This window comes from Stegodyphus dumicola, chromosome 7 (assembly GCF_044657685.1).
Source record: "Stegodyphus dumicola isolate Sdum_Otavi_A_Nest chromosome 7, ASM4465768v1".
In the NCBI taxonomy this organism is placed as follows: domain Eukaryota; kingdom Metazoa; phylum Arthropoda; class Arachnida; order Araneae; family Eresidae; genus Stegodyphus; species Stegodyphus dumicola.
Genome location: NC_140774.1, coordinates 165,340,584 through 165,366,998, shown reverse-complemented (window position 1 = coordinate 165,366,998; position 26,415 = coordinate 165,340,584). Strand labels below are relative to the sequence as shown.

The 26,415-nt window shown below is 31.9% G+C and overlaps 1 long non-coding RNA gene across 1 annotated transcript in view; it reads right to left on the bottom strand.

The window, feature by feature from the left end:
- The window catches only part of LOC118183033 (uncharacterized), a 64,289-nt gene extending 38,292 nt beyond the window's left edge, over nucleotides 1-25,997 (bottom strand). Inside the window, exons 1-2 of the long non-coding RNA XR_015042243.1 lie at nucleotides 25,907-25,997; nucleotides 25,639-25,825 (exon numbers count right to left, since the gene is read on the bottom strand). This is a non-coding gene — a long non-coding RNA (uncharacterized LOC118183033). The remainder of the gene's footprint in view (nucleotides 1-25,638; nucleotides 25,826-25,906) is intronic.
- Between the last annotated feature and the right edge of the window lie 418 nt (nucleotides 25,998-26,415).

The window sequence follows — 26,415 nt, the reverse complement described above, 5'->3', positions numbered from 1 at the left end:
GCTTATATGCCAAAGGGGAGGCATGCCTTCGTGAAGGATTTCCTAAAGGAAGCTGGCTTGTATACGTATTACACAAAGGAAAAATCACGAAAACACCCTTGCATCCAGCCCGTTCGCATGGAATCGAATCCAGGTTTTAACTACCAGTGCTCAGCGATTTTACTGAGCCCTCGAGCAGAGTTGCAGCTATAATTAAAGATGAGAACATCGAATATTAAAACTGGGAATAAATACTGCTTATATTCGACGATAGAGTTTTTTTATTATTTTTATTTAAACTAATTTTTTTAAAAACGCATTACTATGGGTTAGTTCATACTTTTCGCCAAGGCTATCTAGAACATTTGTAGAGACATTAGGATTTTTTGGAAAAGCCGGAAAGATGAAAAATAGCAACCGCCTTCGCCGGGAATCGAACCACGGACCTCTGAAATACCAGCCCAGCGTGCAGAACCACTACACCACGAAGGCACGCTAGGAAAATGGAAGAAATACCTTATATACTCCCCTTTTTAAAGGGCGACTGGGGTTTTGAGGGGACCCAATCGCCAAATCCTGGGTGTGGAGATTCATCAAGCTGTAGAGATGAAAAATTAGCAACCGCCTTCGCCGGGAATCGAACCACCGACCTCTGGAATACCGACCCAGCGTGCAGAACCACTACACCACGAAGGCACGCTAGGAAAGCGGGAGAAATACCTTATACATTACCTTCGTAACGTTTACCTTCAATTGGCTTAAATATTTTCTTGAACACTTTTGATTGTTTAACCTTACAATTTACTTTTAGTTACATACAACCAAGAATGCTACGATAGCTTTGATAAAAATTACCTTTTAATTTAAGGTGCATATTATTAAATTATACTCTGCAATTAAAATTTTTTGCATACATTTTGTTCATAACTTTTTACAAAACATTTTAGTAATAAATATAACAATGCGTAATTTCAGAATTCTGAGTTTAATTAACCCCTAAAGCCAAAAACGTATCTAGTAACATACATTATCGGAATATAAAAGGAATAATAACAATAGCATTTTATCTGTAAACAATGGCGGAACAATGCGAATTCTTGTATTACAAGCGACATATAATTAGCTTATGCCAACAGTATGCAATGGATTGGCATTGTTCCTTTCTTCTTCTAATTAATTCATTCCATTTTAAAGCATTTTCTCGATTAATTTTTGGTATTTAGATTCCATTGTATGCAAGCGGCAAATAGGAGAATACCGTAGCTCAAAGGATAATGAGATAACGCTGATTTTTATTACTTGAATCTAATAGTGTATTCGAAATTTTCAATAACAAATGTTAATTCATTAATATTAAATTCGTGTACAGCTATTTTTAATGCTGAAACTAACTGAAGTATATTATACATCATTATCATCGTAAAATTCCGATTTATATTTGTTTCAAGTAAATACAATTCTCTAAATCTCTATTAAAACAAACTGCACTTTGGAACCTTCGGATTATAGTACAACATCTCGAAGTTAAGTCTGCCATTATAAAGATAAATAAATAAATAAAATGAAATAAAAACTTAAAGCTAAAAGGTTATCAATACTTCGCTTCTCAGTTTAAAAAAAAAAAAACATTATCTACGATTTTCAGTTCATAGAAGCTAAATTTATATTGTTGAATAACATTAAAACTTAAGTCAGAAAGAATTTTAATTCTGTGAAGCTCCGGCATTTGTTTATGCATTCCTTTTTCAGAATGTAAAATAAAATAAAACATATGTACCAAAATATTATAAGCGAATATAATTTAAACACAAATATGTTTAGAGGCTTGTAAACTATATTTTACTATAAAATTTCATCATAGCCAAGTAAATTTTATCTTTATTGCAGGCGATAGAGTAAAGTATTTGCGCTTGAACTTTTATAGTTTGTTAACAGAATTATTACAACACATAGTTTATAGAACTTTTATCGTTTGTTTTTGAAATTTTTATAGTCTGTTTAGAGATCTATTACAGCCCATAGTTTGTTTATAGAGTTTTTTTTAGCCTAAAAAGGGGTATTAATCTCGAAATGGGATTTTGGGTCGGCTTACTTAAACGGCGAATCACTTTCAAATTGTTGCCACCAAATATTTATTGCCCTGTATTATTTTTAAAGAAATTAAATAAGGAAGAACCTGCATGAATGTATGCATGTTTCTCGCATTGTGAAAAAACGACGGTACCTTGAGCCATCAAACTAACGTAGACCACCTCAACACGGGCGCCTGGAAGCTGAAATTTTGAATTTCGAATTTGCTTTATCACCTATTTCACATTTTATAAAACTTAATGAGTTTATGAGTAAAAACTCAACGATTTAAAGGTAATTCTCAAACTCAACTCAACAATTAAAATTATTAACTCAACGATTAAGTAACATTACTGTTCGAAATAAAACATTTTTATTTCCAGTGCGCGAGAGTGCTTATCTGAAATACTAAAGATGTAGTGTTTTTAAATATTCTGCGATTTCGCTGTTAAATTGAAATTCTTGTGGCGTAAATGCCAAGAATGTGATATTTAGTAAATAAAGTAAACACACATAAAAGTTAATAAATAAAAAAGGAAAAAAAAAAAAAAAAAAGGTTTTGTTAAACCATCTTGCTAAGAAAACCGAACATTGATATGACGAACTGAGAAAAGACTGAAAGAAAAAAAAAAGGAAAAATGTATTTCAGTACTTAACACTGTATAGGGAATTCTCAACATATGCTGGTATGCTGCTTTTAAAATTGTTGTGATTTTGCAGTTGAATTGTTTATGGCGTAACTGCGAAGAAAACGATAACAACAATAAAGCTAAAAAGACAAAAAAGATTGGGTTGGCAGGGTGAGTGCAACAGCAAACTGGTAGACTACGAGCTCAGCGAGAGTGTAAAATCCTTAACAGACCCTTTTGGCGACCGTTAAAGATCCTTAACAGACCCTTTCAATTATTTTATAAATATTTTGTAGTTGGGTTTACAGTTATTTTTTGCAATTTGCTTTGATTTTTACAATTTGTTTTGCATTTTCATTTTGATAGTTTGTTTGTAGAACAATTATAATATATACTTTAGGGTTTGTTTGTAGATATTTTATAATTTATTCTATAGTTTATTTTCGCAAACAAACTTGAAATGAACTTCAATGAAAACCTTGTTCATTTATGCTCTGTGTGGGAACCAAATTTTATAAGAAAACTAGATAAGAAGGACTTATTAAGTGATCCACTTACATTGTATTGAGCACTGTACTTTTATAATATTGAAAGTAAATGGCAGTTCTTATATATGGTCGTTTATCACAGATAAGATTTTGTTGCAAAGAGGAAACAGTAGTTTCTCTTCAAAGGGTTAATAAACAATTTTCAAGTGCGGGATTGATTTTTAAACCGTAAAGCTTTCAATAATCGAAAAATAAAATGATTTTCCAATAGTTATTTATCAATTTTACATCAAGAGCTTAGAATAAAATCTACGTCTCTAAGAAAAAGAATGGATAAAAATGAATGTTCAAATCAAACTTTATAAAAGAAAATTCGGTAGAACTGTAGGTAATCTGAATACGGCAAAGCACACAAAGGCTATCTGCCAGTTAAAAAAAGAAACTGAAATGTATGAGTAATTTAATACTATCCAGTCAAGAGTTACACAAAACTTTTAGAACGGGAAAATATACAGGTGACTATAAGAAATTCTCATAATTGGAAATTGCTTATCCGATGTTATGACAACGTTTGAATTATTGAGACAAGAACAATGTTTGGAATATTATAGGGTCTGATTTTACCGTTTTTGTAGCCCAAAAATGAAAAATTAGAAGATACATTTTCAATTGATATAACTGGAAAAAATTGACAAAAATTACAAATCATTTAGTTGTGATGATCAATAAGTTGTTATTTAGTGATGATGTTCTATGCATTCGCAAATGATTGTCCTTTTTGCTCATAACTTAGTTTTCATGTATTTCTGTAATGCTGTATAATTCTTTACCTAACTTTTTAAAAATTTATTAAAAGTGTTTTATGTGATAATTTTATGTTTCTTTATCATGCATTTTATTTAATTTATCGTGAATTTTATTTAATTATCGTGTATTTGGTATATCGTGTTTGTTTCAGGTATGTACTGCATCTATAAGTCTTTCATGTATATGTTCTTGTATATATCTTTCATAAATATATTGCAATTCTTAATCTATTGAAGGTTAAATTAGAGGAAAGCTTAACTAGAAAAGGAAATAAAGGGGGAAAATCCTTCAAATGGGGTCCAGCGGCCGAGCTGAACATTGGTAGTTTGGTTTGGGGCTCGAATCAAAGCGAACGGGCTGGCTACATGGGCATTTTCGTGGTTTTCCTCATGTGTAACATGTATTCCAAGTAGCACATGACGTAGCAAAGACATTGCAAACTGATCCGAGAGGTTGCAAAGTGGTCGTGGTAACTTTTACGAAGTATTTACAACGTAGCGAAGACGAAAAATACTATTTGCCGTTGCATCTTGGCAATTTGTCGACGTCGCTGAAACGTCATGATATGACCGCTTTTAGACGTGGTTGTTTTAGCATCTTTTTTATAGTTCATCAGCGTTACTTTTAGAATGAAAAGAGACTAAATCTGCCCTTTCAAAAATCTGAAGTCTGCATAAGATTTATTTCGCAATGTCTCATTACTTTATTTCATGAAATATATGAAATATAAATACTTGAATAATTAAATTTAATTAGTACTAAAATACGTTTTAAATAATTGTTTAAAATTTTGTTGAAATAATTAATACTTAAAATATTTTTTATAAATATTATAGCAAAATATTTAAAAAGGAAACTAATATACAAAGTAAGTTATTAAGTTATGCATTTTATATATTTTAAAAAATCATATTTCCAAGATCAATGCAAATCACATGTTAGCAATTATTTCACAGCTAAAATACGACTTTATTTATTATTTTTAAAGTAAGGACAACTTTATTTGAATTAATATGCTGACATGATATGAAAAATTTTACCGCATACAATGCAAAAAGTACAATTTTCTCGAAGATATGATTATGCGTGAAGATGTATTCACGGATAAAAATTAGGCGATTTTAAGAATTCCAAAAAATTTCCGAGGGATTCGGCAACATTGACATTACAAATGTTTTAGAGAGCCCGATAAATATATATATATATATATATATATATATATATATATATTTTTTTTTTTTTTTTTTTTTTTTTTTTTTTGTAAATATAATTTTGTCAACATTGTTCGTAATTCTATTCAGTTGAAATAATTCTTCTATAGCCTTTAAAAAAGATTCTATTAAATTATCAGAAGAACCGTCGAAAGGTTGAATGCAATCGTATAAATCCCTGAAAGTTACACTGCTTTGCTGTTCGACCGAAGTTATGGATACTTATATAAACGAACATCTCGAGGTTTGCGCGCTTTGGCTGGCTGCCAAATTCGAACAAGTTATAACTGCGCAAGTTCGTTGAGATTCCATTTCATTTTCTTTAAGTTATGTTTATTCATTTTCTTTAAGTTATTTTCTTTAAGTTCCATAAAGTTTGAAAAAATTCATGAATTTTTTCTTCACGGTTTTTCAGTTCACCGTCGGAATTAAATAATGGAGAACTTCAATACAGAAAGAGAATGATGTACAGGATGATGGCCAGTTTATTTTGAATTGAGGAAAAATCATCGTGGGAATACCGAATTTGTGCTTATTTTGTTTGTGAATATCTGCTCTACAAGACGACACCAAAATTTTGAATTTTGGATACATTGGTTACAAAATATCGGATGCAACCTGTTGCAATCGTCCAGTGTTCTGTTTTAGTGTTTTATGTGTTTCCGGTGATTAAAATTATATGGTGGTGTTCTCCAATCTTCAGTGGTTCCAGTGGTGCAATATTTGGATACACGGATTAGCGTTTTGCTTAACGTCCTAAGTGTTATATCGTATATCATTCATATTAATCGATTATTGTATTCATAGTGAAAAATTGGTGCTCAGAATTATGTTGTTTGTTAGGCTATTATTTCATTTTAGATATGAATATGAGAAGTTTCTTTTTGTTACTAGATTTAGGTGTATTTTTGATCACATTTATTAACTACTTTATACAATCTTTCATTTGCATATCTTGGAGATATAGATGTTAATGGTTATATTTTTTACTATGAAACGCGAATAAATTTATACTTGAGTTCAGGTAAAATACTAGTTTAAGAACCGCTTCTTAATTTATCACGATCAGGGCAATTTTCAATGTCTCTGAGATTTAACAGACACAAATGTGATAATACCAATTCAGAAGTCAAACAACAAAAATCAGCGTTATATTTTCAAAATTTTCACAGGACTAGTTTCGATGGTTTTACCGAACCTCCATCCTCAGCTGCAAAACCGCAAATATGGTATTTTGTTCGGCGTGTTATTGTGTCTTAAATGTGATAATGTTGTTATAATCAGAAACGCTTTTTTTTTACCCACATATATATCTTTACTTTTATTTATGTCTGATTGAGTTTTATTTACTTAAACACCTACTATTATTGTTGCATATTTATAATATCCACTTTCATAATTACTCTCAAGAAAAAAATAATGAAATTTTAAATAATCGTAACTTAGGATTTAAGTTATTTAAAAAATATAGTTTAAAGTACTGAAAATAATTAAGGCTATTATTAATTATGCATATTTAGTCTAAAGAGAAAAAATTGTATTATCTTCTGGTCTTCAGGAAATGATAAAATATTTGAACTTTAAAAAAATACAAGGAATGCAAAATTTTAAAAAAGAAGAAAAATAAATTTTAAAGCTTATATTTCTGCATAAATCAATGTGTAACGCAAGGACATAATAACGACGTTTTCACAACTGTTGCAAAAAGGTGAAATTCTGTTCGTCGTTAAGACGTCGTGATACGATGCTTTCACAACCGAAATATAATCCGAGAAAGACGCAATAACGATGTCTAGCCAACAAAAACCTCATCTGCAAAGACGTAATAAAGACGTCTTTGCAACGGTTGCAAAACAGTGGAGTTTCGCGTAATCTGGACAGCTTAAAGACGACATATTGCAACGTTTTTGCTGCAACATCATCCGCGACGAGTTTGAAACATCGTTACGACGTTGCTGTGCTACTTGGGTATAAAATCGTCTCGCTCTTCCAATTGCTAAAATTTTCTATCCCACTTCTGAAATATGGAGACCGAGCCCACCAACCACCGAAAGGAAAAATCGCTGAACACTGATAGCCCAGTCCGGCGTTTGAATCCCGGCGGATAATCCCTGCTTTCTATTTCAATAAAACTCCAAGTCTTCACCTTCTTGGGCTTAATATTCTTAGGTCTTCACGTTCACCAAGGCTCAGCGTTTTACAAAAATCCCCACGAACCTGTAGCAAACAAAAATATGAATGTAATGATATTGTTGCTGCGTACGAGTTCGCAATAGATTGAATGCACACAAACTAATATAATTTTATTAATAAAATTTAGTTTACCAAAATAAACACTTCAGATATCTGGAACTTTTCACAAAAATAGTCACACAACTCTTCACAATATCACCTTCAAAAGTTAAAGACAACGGAATGCGAAGAACGTTAAAAACAACGGAATGGTAAGCGCAAATAAAGAGCGAAACTATTCTCGGAACTCACGCAGAACTAATAGTTAACAACAACAATAACTGAGAGCGGATGTTCTTACTGGTTTTATGTAGTTTTCACCCGGCCGCCGAGATATTTCTAGTACTTTCTGCTTCTTGAAATTACTGGAAGGCCATATGTGGGTCGAATTACGCTTACAGTGATCAATTAAATTTATTCAATTACAATAGTGCTCCGCAACCGGTGTGCCGGGGCACACTGGTGTGCCATGAGTAGGATATAGGTGTGCCGCAATCAAATACATGTATTTGACATTTTGCAATTTTTTATCACGTATTTAATACACAATGACAATTTTTTTCCTTAATAATGTCTATTTTAAATGTTTTTATATATTTCACTGTTGTGTGGTTGTGTGTGTGATTGTAAGTGTGTCAGCATTTGAATTTTTTCGGCACTTCCTTGATAACACGGAACTCTTTGGTGTGCCACGAAATTCCAGAAAGATTTTTTGTGCGTCGCAGGTGAGAAAAGGTTGCGGAGCACTGAATTACAACACCTATTACGGTGATACAGGGACCGGACAAAAATGTAGCCACATGGTCGCCAAGTTTGGCGACTAGTTACTATTTTGACTATACAGCAAGATAAAAAGCTATAAGAAACTGCCACCAAATTTGGCGTAAAATCGACAAAACCGTTGTCAAATTAATTAGACAGAAATAAGTAGCCAAAACCGTTCTGCTGCTTGGCGATATCTGGCCAAATTACCGAAATAACCATTTACTCAATGTTAAATACCACGCGCACTTGTATTCTTTCTTTTCCGGCATAGCTTCTGTCTCTCGGTTTTTCCTGTTACATTACAGAGAAAAATACAGCAATTTCACATGTAATTGCACTAAAATTACCTATCTATCTACAAAATTCGTAACAGTATTATTTTGTTATAACTAAATATAAAAACTTTAAATTGTTAAAAGCAAAAGAAACTATATTGTGGGAGAAGATCTTGAACCCACAGTGACTGCTATGCTCCATTTAAATAGTTATTTGCCTATTATTTAAATGAAAACATTGAAATGTATATAAGCTTCATTTCTTTCGGAAATCATTGTAAACTAAATTAGGTCGGGTATTACTCACAAAGAATAATTTTATAAATAGACAGAGAATGAGAAACCACAAGCAAAATGCGAATAAAAAAGCCCGCCGTCTGTTTTATGAGAACCAACTGCTTCATTTACACAAGTAATCACTCCAACTTCCATCAGTTAGGTAACAAATGGAGCGTGTTTCAAATTCTCAGAAAATGCTAGACAGACGTAACGACTGCAAGGCTGTTTAAATTAATTTAAAGGACTGGTATCCAGAGTTTATTTTGAGCTGAAAAAGAAAATAACGCAGACTTTCTAGAACATTGATTCTACGTGAATTCAGTACTTAGTTAATGGATATAACACGGAACAACACGGGAAATAAAACTGTAGTTAGGCATCATTTACCCGTCTCGGTTAATAAATCTATCTATCTATCTGTATATATATATATATATATATATATATATATAAAGAAAAATGTGTGTTTGTTCGTGATTAACTCAGTCACTACTATAGCTATCGTCACCAAACTTTCTACAGTTCTTTTCTGTTTCCTGGAAAAAGTCGACGTACAGTTAAAAAAAAAAAAAAAAAAAAGCTAAAATTAATATTAATTAAAACGAAGACATTTAATTTTCAGGATATTAATTAAAAACGTTGAAAACGCTAATTCTCGTCCTCATTTTTCCGAGTGGCAACAATCTCTCACGCTGCAGATAAAAATCTGCTTTAGTTCGAGAAGTGTTGCCACTGCTCGCTTTCAAATGCTAGTAAGTTAAAAAAAAATTTCGAAGTTTTAAAATGAAATAAAAATAGCATTGTCAAACATTAAATACATTATTCCGGATTCCAAATATTCGTGGGAAGCTATTTCGACTGTTCTCATCTTCCTACGACTTTAATCAGCCGAGATATTAATTTAAAAAAAAAAAAAAAAAAAACTGAAAGTTTTCAGATTTTAAATTACGTTCAAAGGAGCGTTTTTTTAATGTTTTGTGTGTTACCTTTATTTATTAAATATCATGTTCTTTGCACTGAAACCATACAATTCTGCTCAATAGCAATGTCGCAAAATAATTTAAAAATGAGCATATCTTTAGAATTTCCGATACACAGTTCCACGCGCTGAAGATAAAAAGGGTTCCCCCACCCGTAGAGTGTTGCCATTGCTCGCTTTGAAATCCTTGAGTTTGTTAATGAAAAATTCGTTACAGTTTTAGAAAATAGGAAATCGATAATAAAACAAATTCCAAATTTGGTCTTCCACATGCCCATATTCGTAGGAGGATTACGTCATTCAAAATTCGATGGCTCTATGTACCGTTGTTTTATCATAATGCGAGAAATAGATATACATGTATGCAGATTTTTCATTATTTAATTTCTTTAAATATAATGCAGGACTCTAACATTTGGTGGCAACAGTTTAAAAAGTAAAACGGACATTTATAGTGAACCAACGCAAAATCGCAAGACGAAAACAACACTCCTTCAGGGACAAAGCCTCTTTGAACTAAAAACTTTGAAAACACTAATTTTTGCTCTCATTTTTCTGAGTGGCAACAGTCTCGGGCGTTGGAGCTAAAAATGCTTTATTTCGAAAAGTGTTGCAAATATTTAAGCCGGGATTCGAACTCAGGCCCAATGATACGACAATCAGCAACGCTAACCACTGTACCTATCGTCTAACTTTGACAACCTATTGGAAAAGCTGTCGAGCATTACCAATTTACCTTCAGCCTTCATTCGGAAAATAAGAATGAGAGCATTGCCAAATTAAAAAAACACTTTTGGCGCCAACAGCTTCTCTTTTTGAGGCATGCACATCATCTGAAGCTTTAGCGAGAGATTCAATTTTGTTTTTAGTTGTAGTAAACCTTCCTAAGCGCCGTCCAATTGGAATAGGGCTTAGCGACGCTGACTGCTGTACCGAAGGGCCCAGGTTCGAATCCCGGAGCAGGTATAGATGTTTGTAAAGTATCTGTACGGCATGGAGGCACTCTAAATATATGGCGAGCCAAAGGTCCTGTCAAGAGTGTGAGAGACTCACGGAGCTCTCTTTCAAAATTGGTGAGGGAGAACTGAGTCGTACTGTCACCTGTACGGGCCTACAACAGCAGTCTTGCACTCTTTGCTACGACGAATTTCATGGGCTTGACCTGATGTTATTGTGAGACAAGTGAGATGAGACACTACAGTAATAGCAACATCCTTCTCAAGCAACCCAAAAACGTTATCTTCAGGGAGCTTTTGTTACGCTTTCGTTTTTATAAGTAAAATATAATTCTTTTTCTGTTGTATACTGAAATGTGATTAAAAAAAAAATAAAAAAAACAAAATCTGAAATGTTTCAGATTTTAAATTACGTCCAAAGGGGCGTTTTTTAACATTTTGTGTGTTACCTTTCTTTATTAAATATCATGTTCCTCGCACTTAAACCATAAGATCCAGTGCAACAGCAATATCGCAAAATAGTTTTAAAACGAGCATATCTTTAGAATTTACGATACAGAGACTCACGCGCTGGAGATAAAAATGTTTTTTCTGCACAACGTTGCCATTGCTCGCTTTGAAATCCTTGAGTTTGTTAATCAAAAATTCGTCAAAGTTTTAAAAATAGGAAATCGATCATAAAACAAATTTCAAATTTCAAATTTGGTCTTCCACATGCTCATATTCGTTGGAGGATTACGTTATTCAAAATTCGATGACTCTATGTACCGTTGTTTTATCACAATACGAGAAATATACATACATTTATGCAGATTTTTCATTATTTAATTTCTTCAAATATAATGCAGGACTCTAACATTTTGTGGCAACAGTTTGAAAAGTGAACCGACATTTATGAGTCCGACGCAAAATGCCAAAACGAAACTAATAGTCCTTCGGGATTCAAATCCCTTTGGACTAAAAAAAAAGAGTATTTTCTGCTAGTTTTGAACTAAAATTGTTCCTTTTGTCGATCAATGCTGTGGCTGGAACTGAAGATGGTAATATTTACGAGACGGGTGATCATGATGTTAATGGTCAAAGTGAAGGCGAGTGAGTACGGGCTCTCAGACATCAGGAGCAAAACAAATTGCTGAACATTCTTATACAAGAAAGTGTATGATATTTTAAATTTGTTCAGTAGTTTTAACTTATTGGACGATTAGCCATTTATAACACAAATCATCATATTTGCTGTATAATAATTTGACATAATCAACTAAAAACGTAAGTGCACCCAATTAACTCTCTAACTTTTACTTTTTGCACTTCTTTACAAAAGGTATCCACGCTTGTTTATCTGATTTCTCGCAGCGAACTCTAGCTAATGATAAATCTAGTTTAATAGTTCGCCTGTTGAATTTTCGTGGAGAAAAATATGACCCACTCTTTTTTTCCATCTGCGGCTCATTTGAAAGGAAATCATTAATGGTTCACCAAGACGTGCCGAGAGAGATGGATTTCTTTTTTAGTGCCCTCAGGCTTTCAAAAAAACATGATCCAATTATTTTCCGTCTGTGTTCAGGTGATTACGATCGTTTGTCATGCAATTATTGGCGGTTCTGAATAAAAAGAATTGGAAATTAAACCTGCACAAGTAGTTACTATAGTTAGAGAAAGATGACGATCAGTTGTAAGCCGTGTGTTGGGAAGGTTCTTCATACCGACTTTGTCGAAAGATATTTTATTTTAGACGAAGTCAAGCTTTTAATTTCAGTGCAATAAATGAACCTTTAACCTTCATCGTTTGCAAGTGGAGTGAGACGTAACAATTCGCAATGTGCCTGTGAGGTGTTTTAACCATGCACATATATTTATCAGTAATTAAAATAATCGCAGTTTAAAAAACTAATATCTGTATATATAACATATTTACCCCAAAGAAGGACTATTACTCTCGAAACGGGATTTTGCGTTGAATCATTGTTAAAGGCTGAATCACTTTTCAAATTGTTGCGACCAAATATTGTCGCCTTGCATTATATTTAAAGAAATTAAATAATGAAGAATTTGGATGGATGTATGCATGTTTTTCGCATTGTGAAAAAGCGACGGTACCTAGAGCCATCAAATTTTGAATAACGTAATCCTCCACCCGAAAAAGGGCATCTGGAAGTCCAGGTTTTAAATAACGAATTTGTTTTATTATCTATTTCACATTTTGTACACCTTCAACGAATTTTTGATTAACAAACTCAACGATTTCAAAGTGTTTTATGGCAACACTGTGCCGGAAAAAAAAATTCTCTCCAGCTCGCGAGACTTTAACGGAAACTCTAAAGATATGTTGTTTTTAAGTATTTTGCGATATTGCTGTTGAAATGAATTTTACGTGGTTTATGTGCGAAGAACATGAAATTTAATAAATAAATACCACACAGAACGTTGAAAAACGCTCCCTTGGGCACAATATAAAAGCTTTCAGTACTTTTTTTCTTTCTTTTTCTTAGTCCAAAGGGGCTTTGTCCCTGAAGGACTTGTTTTCGTTTTGCGATTTTGCGTCGATTCACTTCAAACGGCGAATCACTTTTCAAACTGTTGCCACAAAGCATTATCACCCTGTGTTATGTTTAAAGAAATTAATTAATGAAAAATCTGCATAAATGTATGTATATTTCTCGCATTGTGATAAAACAACGGTACATAGAGCCTTGGAATTTTGAATGACTTAATCCTCCTACGAATATGGGCATGTAGAAGATGAAATTTGAAATTGGTTTTATTATTTTCTATTTTGTAAAACTTTAACGAATTTTTGATTGACAAACTAAAGGATTTCAAAGCGAGCAATGGCAACGTTGTACCAAAAAAAAAAAAAAAAAAAAAAAAAAAAAAAAAAAAAAAAAAAACTTTTTTTTTTTTATCTCCAGCGCGTGAGTCTTTGTATCGGAAGTTCTAAAGATGTGTTCATTTTAAAAGTATCTTGCGATATTGCTGTTGCACTGAGTTTTATGGTTTAAGTGCGAAGAACGTGATATTTAATAAATAAATGTAAGACACAAAATGTTAAAAAAACGCCCCTTTGGACGTAATTTAAAACCTGAAACTTTTCAGATTTTTTTCCCCTCTCTTTTTAGTCCAAAGGGGCTTTGTCCCTGAAGGAGTGTTGTTTTCGTCTTGCGATTTTGCGTTGGTTCGCTATAAATGTTCGTTTCACTTTTCAAACTGTTGCCACCAAATGTTAGAATCCTGCATTATATTTGAAGAAATTAAATAATGAAAAGTCTGCATAAATGTGTGTATATTTCTCGCATTGTGATAAAACAGCCGCACATAGAGCCTTGGAATTTCGAATGAGGTAATCCTCCTACGAATATGGGGATGTGGAAGGCCAAATTTGGAATTTGTTTTATTATTGATTTCCTATTTTCTAAAACGTTAACGAATTTTTCATTAACAAACTGAAGGATTTCAAAGCGAGCAATGGAAACGCTCTACGGGGCGGAAAAAACCCTTTTTATCCTTTTTATCTAAAAAACCCTTAGCGCGCGAAACTGTGTATCGGAAATTCTAAAGATATGCTCATTTTAAAACTATTTTGCGACATTGCTATTGAACAGAATTTTATGGTTTAAGTGCAAAGAACATGATATTTTATAAATAAAGGTAACACACAAAACGTTAAAAAAACGCCCCTTTGGACGTAATTTAAAATCTGAGACCTTTCGGACGTTATATATATAATGTTGTATGAACTTAAATCCATTTAGTGCGAATACAAGTTATTATTTCTTGCGCAATTGCTGCAAAGTTAGTTAATAATAATTTATTTCCTAAACAGTATTGATTAATTGATTATATTATCTCCTAAGTTTAATTAAAGTAGAATCCATACTGGTAAGTTATATTTTGAAAGATGTTTTGAAGTAATTTGAAAGCAAAATGTTAATAATTTTTTAACGGGGACTGGAGTTAAATCATCACGAAGAATAATATTTCAATAGTAAAAGGAAAAATTAAAACATGTAATTATTGTCATTGATCGGAAATTAGTTGACTTTTCAAGGGGAACAAACCAACTCCCGTTCAATGAACAATAATTGATAAAAATACGTAAATATGAAAGTGTTTCGTCTTTACTCGAGTTATAAGTTAATGCCAAACCGGCAATTCTAGTCAGGCCAAATATTTCCGCGAATAGTTGCTACTCAAAGAACTTATTCTCATGAAGCATTTTAGTCAATTCAATTTGGAGTAAAAATCAATTACTGTAGAGAAATCCTGTAAAACTCGAGTAACCGTCCCCGACACTATCATCTTTATGTATTTGAATACTATATTATTTGTAGAAATTAAACATTGGAAATTGTCATTATGAAATCGAATTCAAAGTAAAGTTGAAATAAACATAGAAGATTATAAAAAAGATAAATAATGCAAACTTTGTAAAAACAAATCAAAGAAAACATAAAAATAATATAAAAATAATATAGAAAATAATATAAATAAGATCAGTGCATGTACATGAAGATATAAAGGCCAGAAAGGTATTAAGTAACTTACATTCTTTCTAGTGGGGGAGTTGGCAAAGTGTTCTCTCCGTGTCTGACTCAGAAGTGTAGGGTGTCCGAAAATTCTTAGCGGCAGTAGGGGCTTTGAATAATATCAGTCGGTAAGACTTGGGTGAAGTAATTTATGGTAGTGGGTGGGACTTGGAATTCTTGAGGGATGTATTTTGTGGAGTTCTTATCTGAGAGAGACCGTCTGTTAAGATTTTTTTGAAAATACTAGTGAATGGAAATTAATTAATTTCTGGCTAATTGTCTTGTCGCAATGATTAAGAATTTAAGAAAGGAAAAAGGCATTTTCGCTGTCCAAGAGCTAATAGACAGTCTAAAGGCAGGAAATAGGCCCATTTTTTTAGTAACAGTATAGTAATAGTATATGTCTGAAGACAATTAGCTTTTTACAATATATACAATTGAGTAATTACACTTTCAACTGACAGTCATCCAACTTATACCGCCTTCTCAGGTTTAGGAATAAATTATCATATCCCTATCAGTTAAATGATTTAGACTGAGTATTTAACGCCTGCTCTTTTAAGGCAATGGTTGATAAATTGAAAGGGAATTAGATTATTTTTGAGAATTTTGATAACGATCAAAATTTCGCGTTGTAAATCTATTGTATCTGTGCATATAGTTTTAATTCGTTGTATTTGATTAATTATAGTATTATTAATTACTTTTTTGGATATGTTGGAGTTCCAATTTATTAATTTGTTAGTATTGAAATTGAAGTTTCTTGTTTTGTCAAAAAGTAAAATTTTTTTGTAGTTAATGATTTGAAGATCTAGAAAGTCTATGCTATTTTGTGAATTATTAGTTTTATTAAGTTTAAGACAATTCGGATAAATGTCGGAGTTTTCAATTTTACCAAAATTATTAATTGTAATAAGGTCATCAATATATCTGTAGGTGTGTTTGTAGTAATTTAACTCTTGTGGTTGTAGATTTTTTTGGAAGTTAAATTCTTTGACAAATAAAAAGATATTACAGATCGAGGTGCTGGAATGTAAGCCCATTGGTAATCCTCTGACTTGTTTAAAAAGTTGATTTTGAAACTTGATGTAGTTATGAAATAGTGTGCATTTTAGGTAGGTTTTCCATTTGTCAAGAGTCATGATATTGAGTATATTAGGGAAAAGTTTTGGTAGATCAAGTAGACTGGTATAGATTTCTTCTAGAGGAAGTGAGGTATATAAGTTTTCAAAATCATAGCAGTTAATGTTTGGGATGTTAATGGTATGAATGGTATTAATGACAGGAGTGTTATTATGAATGATCCAGCAATAGTTATGATTAGTGTTACAATCATTGAAAATAAATTTACAGATTTTATTAAGTTGAATTGAAAAATAATAGTCTATATTTTTCTTGTAATTATTAGTTCCATTAGCTATAAATCTAAATTTTAATGGTGTTTTATGGAATTTGGGAATCGCATAAAGATTAGTAAATCTGTTGTAGTTTGCATTTAAAGTAATATTGAGTTTCTTATGAAAAGTTTTAATCCTGTTTATTATAGATGTTTCTGTAAGGTTGGCTGATTGATAAGTAGTTGCGTTGAGAAGTTCTTTATGAATAATCTCAGTGTAGAATTGTTTTCATATAATGCTAAAGTTATTAGTTGCTTTATCTATTTTTGTAATAGTAAAAAGCTGTTTTAATTTACTAATATCTGATGTAAGTTACGACCAATTCAGTGTACTTTTAAATTTGAGGTGACTGATTTCTGTGAATATGCGTTGAAGAATTTTAGCTTTCCATTTTAAGAAGGTATCTATGGGTAAATTCAGTTGATAACTTGCTTTAACTATAAATTCGTTGATGTTATTTTCCAAAGTCTTGTAACAGTAACGGGCTTAACCATATTTAGGTTTTCACCACTACTATGGTCAGAAGTGGCGGTCAATTTATTATGGAGGCACATAATAGGCGACCACCGTTACCTCCTATGAGGGGACAGACAGCTTATATCCACGCCTTCGCCGGCATCCGAACCCGGGCCCTTTGTTATCCCACTCGGCTTCTCTAACCACTGTACCATCTGTGCGGCATACAACATAATGTAATCATAGAAAATCAAAAATGCTTTAAACAATATCTGACACGCAAGTTAAATTGAATTTATCTGTGACTTGTACGCATCTACGACACGCGGGCTTCCTCCAACGCAGAACTGGCATTATAATGCATTGATTTCAACATATACATCTGTTTGAACCACATACACTACTTTGAACCCATTACTTTTTCAAAGTAATGGGTTCTTTTCTCTTTCATGTTCCATTCATATCAGTTTACATAAAGCTTTAGATAATTTTATCCTCTTTTCTGCTTAAAAGATTACACTTGATTACAGCAAAGTACGCTAGAGTTGTCTGTTTTAGGAATGACGCCTGCGTGAAGGACTTTCTAAGGAAACAAACTGTGTTCTTATAACATACGTGTATATCTGTGAAAGCCCTTTGCAACCAACCCGTTCGCCAAAACCGAACCTGGAAACTGTTAGCCGTGTTTAGCGGTGAATTAACCTGGCCTCGTCCAAAAAATGCTAAGCTTGTTTATTGTGGAATGACAGGACACCATCAAGATAAAGAAAAATTTCTGCCAGAAAATAGAAAAAGAATTTACAGAGGATAGCAGCAACGACAGCAGATGTTGCTACAATATTAAAGAACTAAATTTTACCAATAACAGGATGTACTTCAATTATACTTAACCGCTTGCGCGGCCAGCTAAGCGTAAAGTAGTTATTATAAAAAAGAAAAAATATATATTCATGTTAAATGAGTCTAGATAGTTTAATTTCTTGACTCCAGCTAATAATAGGGATGAACAACCGCATTTATTGCTTTTAAATCGCTTAGTTTGTTAATCAAATAGAGAGAAAAATTCGAAAGAAAAATTAAGTATCTTTCGCTCTCTCGCTGGTGCATCGAAGGTAAAATTATTTTATCTCGGCCAGCGGCACACATTTCTTTTAAACAGCTAAGTTTGTGAGACATTTGAAAGACAAATATATTGCGTTTCGCCGAGCGGCAACGCATTTCGTTTAAGTCACTTAAGTCTCCGGTTAAATTGAAATAAAAAATATCTTACGCTTAACCTAGTGGCAAAAAAATTGCTTTTAAATCGCTGAATTTGTGAATCAAAACTGCACAGATTTCGCGCAAAATGCGAATGAAAAATATTTTCAGATTCAAAATTCGGGCGTGGCGGTGCACATGTTTCGATGGATGTTTCTACATGTGTTCAAAATTTGATGGTTGAACATCTGTCGTTTTTTCACAGTGCGAGGAACATTCTTACATACACACATACGTACATACATACAGATGCTTCATTATTAATTATCAGAGATATAATGTGCAATGCAAGAACATTATTAATCATAACATTGCCAAATTATCCGTTAAAAATAAATTATTAAATTATAAATTATAAAACTAAATAAAATAAACAGACATTAATTTGCTATTTATTATTGATTCCTATCAAAATACAACAGTAATGTAAACAAAAACATTGTTCTTTGTGTCTTGAAAGGGATTCTTCTTGTTTTGAATACTGATTTAATTTACGTAACTAAATTACCTCATTCGGCAAATTAAACTGCTTAAACATACAGAGAAATTTTAAGTGTCTTTTGTTTCTATTGATTATAATATAAATAATTTCTCTTTTCTGAGTTTTTTCTTACCTGCTGCCGGATTGACTGTGGTTTTGGATAAACTGTGCACGTTGTCCTCGTTTAATTGGAGTCTATGATGTATATTTGTAAGATAAAGAATTGGTAAGATAATATTCTAATTTTAATTTTGATTAGCCTCATAAGCCTACTTTTTATTTTATTTATTTCCCTTCTGAAAATAGTAAGTGTTTATTAATAAATATCTTTGAACTTTCCCATTTCAAAATGAATGTCTGTCATAAGATTTTTATATAACTCTTATGACGCATGCACTTACATAACGCAGAAAGCTTTTTAGCAAATCTTAAGTTAATTATTGCAGACCGAAATTTTAAGAAATAAAGTGGAATTTTAACTCCACGCTGGATTGTCCCCACACACCTGATGTCCATTGCCCCTTGTGTCTGTAGTTTTGCAGTAAGTTGATGTGGAAAATATCTTTCAGTAAAGAAGATCTATGACAGCTCCTTAACGCCAGTATCTACTTTAACACCGAAAGTTTATTTTCGTATATTTATGTTCTTAAATATTGCTTTTGAATTCCGGACAAAATTGTAATTGTATACAGTGTCTCACAAAAGTGATGGGACACTTGTGCTTTACAAAAGGAAACTGTAGTAAAATAAATTAAAAAAACATGTAAAAATTTTTTGTGGGTGTATTTCATACTTAAATTTAGTAACAATTATTACATAACATACATTTTCTCAAAATATTAAAATATTAATTTAATAAAAATACAGTGATGGGACATTTACTTTTCCATCAAATATTTATCAAAGAATTTTACTTTTTAAAAGGTTTTAATATTTTGTTGGATTTCCTTTTACTTTTAAAACATAATTTAATGTTCTTGGGATGGATTCGACTTTTTTTTTTGTTTTTTGTTTTTTGATTTCTGGAGTGATTTTACATAATATACATTTATAATTACATATACATTACATAATATACATATACATTACATAATATACATTTTCTCAAAATATTAAAATATTAATTAAATAAAAATACAATTGTTTAGAACGGAGCAAAAAATGGCTCACATAAGTGATGGGACACTTACTTTTCCAACAAATATTTATCCAAAAGTTTTACTTTTTAAAAGGTTTTAATATTTTGTTGGATTTCCTTTTACTTTTAAAACATGATTTAATCTTCTTGGGATGGATTCGACTAATTTTTTTTTTTTTTGTGATTTCTGGAGTGATTTTACCCCATTCTTCTTGAAGCACCGATTTTAATTGTTGTTTTGAAGAAATGGTGTGTTTGCGAATTCTTGATTCCAATTCTTGCGAAATATTCTCTATGGGATTTAAGTCTGAAGATTGCGGTGGTGTTTTTATTATTTCAAGACAGTTGTACAGCAGCTAGAGTCTAACGTTCAAAGCAGTGTGCTTGGGGTAGTTGTCCTGGCAGAATTTAAAATCGTTATGAAAGTTCAATTTTCGTGCTGAAGATTTCAAATTTTGGTTTAAAATATCAATATACTTGTACTGATTCATTATACTGTCAATAAAAACAAGATTACCAACTCCAGCAGACGACATACACCCCCATACCATAACTCCTCCTCCACCATGTTTTACTGTTGGCACCAAGTTCTGTTTGCGAAATTCTTCCCTGGGTTTTCTCCACACCAAGATTCTACCGTCAGCACCAAATATGTTAAATTTACTCTCATCAGCAAATACAACTTCATTTCAGTAATCAGAATTCTTATTTTTTCTGGATTTTGCGAAAGCCAGTCTGAGTTTTCTATTCTTTTCACTTACGAAGAATTTTTTCCTGGCTGCTCTACCGCGATATCCAGCGGATCGAATTACTCTTCTAATAGTCTCAGGATTAATAATTACTCCATATAATGCTTGTAAATCAGCAGCAACTTTAGGAGTACTCATTCTTGGATTTTTTTTAATATTTCGAACGATAATTCGCTTTATTCCATTGGATAGCTTTGATTGTCGGCCAGGTCTTCTTTTATCCTGAATCATGTGATTCTTTTTATATCATTTAATCATTTTTATATCATTTAATGATATTGAAAACTGTTGAATAACTCAAGTTAACTGTTTCTGCAGTTGGTCTAATAGATTTTCTACGGTCAATACGCAAATTAATAACTAATTTTCGAACTTCAGGCAAAGTTTCTTTTCGTTTAGCATTCATGGCTGCACAGAGCTAAAAAAGCACAAAAATTCCAAAACAAACTCGAGAGAAATACTGCAGACGATTTATAAATTATTGCCAATTGCTTTTGAGTAAAAATAAAAACCCCCAAAATATTTTTATTGTAGTATCTAATGGTTATCCATCACTTATGTGAGCCATTTTTTGCTCAGTTCTGAACAATTGTATTTTTATTAAATTAATATTTTAATATTTTGAGAAAATGTATGTTATGTAATAATTGTTACTAAGTTTAAGTATGAAACATACCCACAAAATATTTTCATATGTTTTTTTAATTTATTTTATTACAGTTTCCTTTTGTAAAGCACAAGTGTCCCATCATTTTTGTGAGACACTATAGATGAAGGAATAGAAATCAAACTTTAAATTTCATTAATGAATGTAGTTTCCCCCAAAGGTATATTTTAGATTTGAAGTAATATCACAGATACTTTTTAGCATTTCTAGTTTATAAAATGTTCGCAACAAACAATTAAAAAAGATTATTGTTATTGGAAGCAATAAATAAGTATTTCAAAAATGCTAAACTGAAAAAAAATATAATAAATAAACAACTCATTTCCTTTGCAGACGATTCGCTTTTGACCTTTAAAAGCAAAACTAGGAAAGTAAATATGTCCTCATTCCTCATCTTCTTGTTCCCAGAAGTAACATAAGATTCGCTCCAGGAAAACTTTATTCTAAAACATGTACTCAATTTTCCATTCTATTTAAAGGTCCGTTATAATTTCTTCATTCTTATGCGGAGCAGAGTTTAACGCAATCAGGATTTAAAAATAGATAGAAAGATTTGGTTGCAATTTAGAAGCAATGGGTTGAAATTTACCGAAGAATTTAGTCGGCAAGAAGTACTCATATCATAAAGTGAAATTTAAAAAAAAATAGATAGAAAAGATTATTTCGTAACGCCTTCGTCATTTTAGTCTCAATGACCTGTTATCAATCGAAATTTTCAATTGAAAAATCCTTTTCCAATAGTGTTTAATCATTCTTTTATTTCCAACAATTCTGTTACGTAAAATAATGTAAAAAATGTACAGATTTTGAAAAACTTTTTAAAAAGATTTTTTCCGCTCTATTCGATGGTTCAAATAATAAAAGTCTGAGATTTTCATTTTCTTCATAAACGACACCATGGGCGAAAAAAATCATTTCAACCTTAAATTAAAAAAAAAAAAAATTATCTAAATTTTCAGAAAATCGCTGCATTTTGAAAAAATCATACGCATTAATAACAGCTATAGTCTTTTCGTAATATATATATATATAAAAATCTGATGTGTACACCACATGACTTCCTTGTACGGAATATTAAATTATACGCATTTTTTCTTGCATTTCATTTAAACGTATTGGATTGAATTAAATCTACTTCGCCGACAGCGCATAAACCACAATAGAATAAATGTATTTTTTAAAATTCACTCTATTTGTTTACCATAGCGACAATCTGGCGCTAGGTTCACGTAACAGTATTATATTTCGTTCATATTATAACTCAAAATTCACAAAATTAATATCATTTAAAGAATTATCTAATCGTTGCAACATGTTCTATTCAAATACTATAATAAAGCTAAAACGATGTATAAAAGAAATTAAGCAAACAAAACAAACAAACAAACAAACAAAAAGAAACAGTTTTTGACAGACCATTGAGTATTTCTCATTCAATTAATTCAGTTCTCCCTTCACGACAAGGCAAAAATACATAAAAACTCGAAAGATCTGTATTAAAAATTACGAAGTAAATCTTAAACACTTATTTCTTCGAAAAAATTCCAGAAAGGACTAAGCATGATTTAATTCGGAATAATAAATGAAGGCGTTATCTTTGTTGTTGCGAAGCTAAGTTTCTCTAGATTGGCAACAAATCCATTATCCTGCTGTTTCAAATGTAAACAAGCAATGGCCGCCATCAAAAATATATATATATATATATATATATACATATATTAGGCTTAGCGGCACTTAAACAATTTTAAAATTGTTGATAATTCTAAACATATTGCATAGAGATTTACAAAGTTATAAAAACCTTAACCGGAAGATAAGAACAACATAAGTGAATCATTTTTAAAGGAAAAAATGTACAATTTACAAACATATAAGAGTAAAGAAACTGAGATCACTGAGCCGGGTAACAGAGTGGATATATATATATATAAATATATTTATATACGTTTGGTGCGGCCGATTGCAACCAAAATACGAGGTGCACATCTACATGTTATAACAGTCCTATATACAAAATTTCAACGTTCTGAGGCTACTCGTTTTTGAGTTATGCGAGATACATACGTACGCACGCACGTACGTACATACGTTCGTACAGACGCCACGAAAAATTCTCTTCAGAATTAATTTTAAAGCAGTTTTATCATTTTTTTGGAGGAAACGAGTCTTTTATTCTGTCCTTTCGTACAGATATCACGCAAAAACATCGTTAAATTGCATTCGATAGCGGTCAAAATGGGTATTTTCGTTGAAATATGCTGCCTGAAACTTTTCGCGATTACAATACTTCCTTTTTGCTTCGTACAAGGAAGTAAAAACAGCTACATTCTTACGTGACACGCACTTAAAGCAGAGCCATAATCGTCTCGTAGAATAACATACATACGCACAATACAGTTATGTTCTTTAAAGATACACAGTGTTAATATTCAACCAAATTATTCTACTTACCTAGGTATTTATCTACTCTGTCTACCCTATTTAAGTATTTAATTACGTAAATATATCTGCCCAACCGGTATAGTGGTTAGCGTCGTTGACTTCAGTGACGAAGGGCCCAGGCTCGAATCCAGGAAATGTCATGGATGTTTGTAAATGTATAGTGTCTGTGCTGCATGAGGGCACTTCAAATATGGAGCGAGCCGAATGTCCTCTCGATAGGTTGTTGGTAGGGAAAGAGGGAATATCTGTGGCATCAGCTATGAGAGGGGCAAAAATATTCTGATATGTATAACTGCAGTTTATGTTGCTTATAGTCATTGTTATTTTGAGATATTACGTATGAATCAGTGAAACATGGTGTGCATTTTACATCTTTTTCACTCATTCAGGGTCAGACAGTAAATGTCACAAACATTATGATGGATATGTCAAAATTGCAAACTGATGTGCTCATGTAAACTTAATAAATTAAAATAAATAATAAGAAGTTGGAGTTAAAGAGTAGTTGAGTTACTTTTTTGGTTTTCCTCCGTGGTAGGCAAAAGACAATAGACAACTAACTCCACATGCTCCTACCTTACACCTCGTGTTTTAGCGCATGGGCATTTGTATGCTTTATATTTAACAGAACAGTATCTACCGCTGTAAAAATATAAATATCCCTCAGAGATTTTTTTTATTATTTCCGCATAAAATTTCTTCTCCCCTAAAAGTTTTAAAAATTATTATTATTATTTGTGAATAGAATAAAAATTATACTACATAAAGATAGCTTAAAAAGTATTTCTGGCCAAGTCATCAAATCGCAAATGAGTTAAAAGCTTTTCGTGGGGCGCGAATAATAAAAACAATGTCAGTTAAGGTATAACAATTATGTAAACATTTTTAAAATTTAAAATTTTGCCTGAAATTATTTTATTTTTTAACATACATGTTTGTTATTCAATATTTATTAAAGTATTAGTGTTGTACTATATCTTTTCCAAGTTTCTATAATTTTAACCGTGAAACATAGTAATAGATCCTTAAAAAAATTCGTGGTATTATTGGTGCTCAGATTTGAAAACAAGAACATATAGTATATAACAATTACTATAGTTGCTAGTGGGTTTTCAGTGTTTTTAGTCTAAAGTGTATTTGTGCCTGAAGGACTATTGTTAAAGTTTTGTTTGCGTCGAATCACTCTGAATGTTCTTTTCACTTTTAAAACTGTTGTCAATAAATAGTATCGTCCTGTATTATATCTGAAGAAATTAAATAATGAAAAATTCGCATACATGTATGTATGTTTCTCACATTGTGATAATACAACGGTACCTAGAATCCAATTTTGAATGACGTAATCCTGCTGCGAATATGGGCATCTGGAAGCCCAAATTTGAAATTTGGAATTTGTTTTATTATTGATTTCATATTTTGTAAAACTTTAACGAATTTTTCATTAACAAACTAAGGATTTCTAAGCAAGCAATGGCAACGTTGTACAGAAAAATCATTTTCATCTCTAGCACGTGTATCAGAAATTCTGAAAATGTGCTCAATTTAAAATTATTTTGCGATATTGCTCTTGAACTGAATTTTATGGTTTAATTGCGAAGAACATGATCTTTCATAAATAAAGGTAACTTAAAAGCTTAAAAAACACAAAACTTTAAAAAAAAAAAAAAACCGAACCTTTGGACGTAATTTAAAATCTGAAACATTTGAGATTTTCTTTTCTTTTCTTTTTTTTTTTTTTTTTCTATTGACATTTTCATGCCTATTGCCAACATTCTGGCTGGAAACAGAATTTATTGAACAATACGTAATCTATCATTATTGCTACATCTATATATCTATCTGAAAATTTTCTGCCTACCTATCTGCTTACTTGTCTCCAGCCCACCAGCAGCCGAGTGGTAAAATTGTTGAACAGTCGTAGTTCGGTCCGGGGTCCGAATCCTGCAAACGTGCTGGCTGCATGGGCGTTTGGGTGGTTTTACCCATGTGTAATTTGTATACGAGCCAGTGACCCTTAGGAGCTCCTCCACGAAGACACCCCTCTCCTTAGGAAGATAGCTCTCGTAAATACTTTGCCATAATTAAATAAATCAATCGAAACTAAACCTATCTGTCTCTCTACCTACCTACTTTCTATCCATCAGTCGATCGACTACCTATCCATTCATTTATCTACCTGTCTATAAAAATCGATAAATCAGTTCCCCGTATGCTCTCCTGAAAATATAAGCCAATGGGATTATTTTCTCAATCCGGGTAACGCTATTTTAATTATAAGCATTGTGTATGTATGGGCATTACAAAAACACAAATGTAAATTTTTAAAAGTTAAAAAAGGGGCTCTAAATCCGCATGCCTTATAAGGTATACAGTAATGTATACCTTATAAGGCATTGTGATGACTTCGTGGTTTAACAAGGCACCATTTAGCAAGACGAAACAAACATTTATTAAATATATAATTCAAATAATAATATAATAGTTACTCAGAGCAGTACGTCGCTCCTACCGCATAGTACAATCTACTACCTTCCTCTTCCGAGGCTAACATGCAACTCCTAATAAATACATTAACCCTTCTCGAAGAAGAGCTACCTGCGCCAAGCATGCTCTGTTGATCGCCAAACAGTCGCCA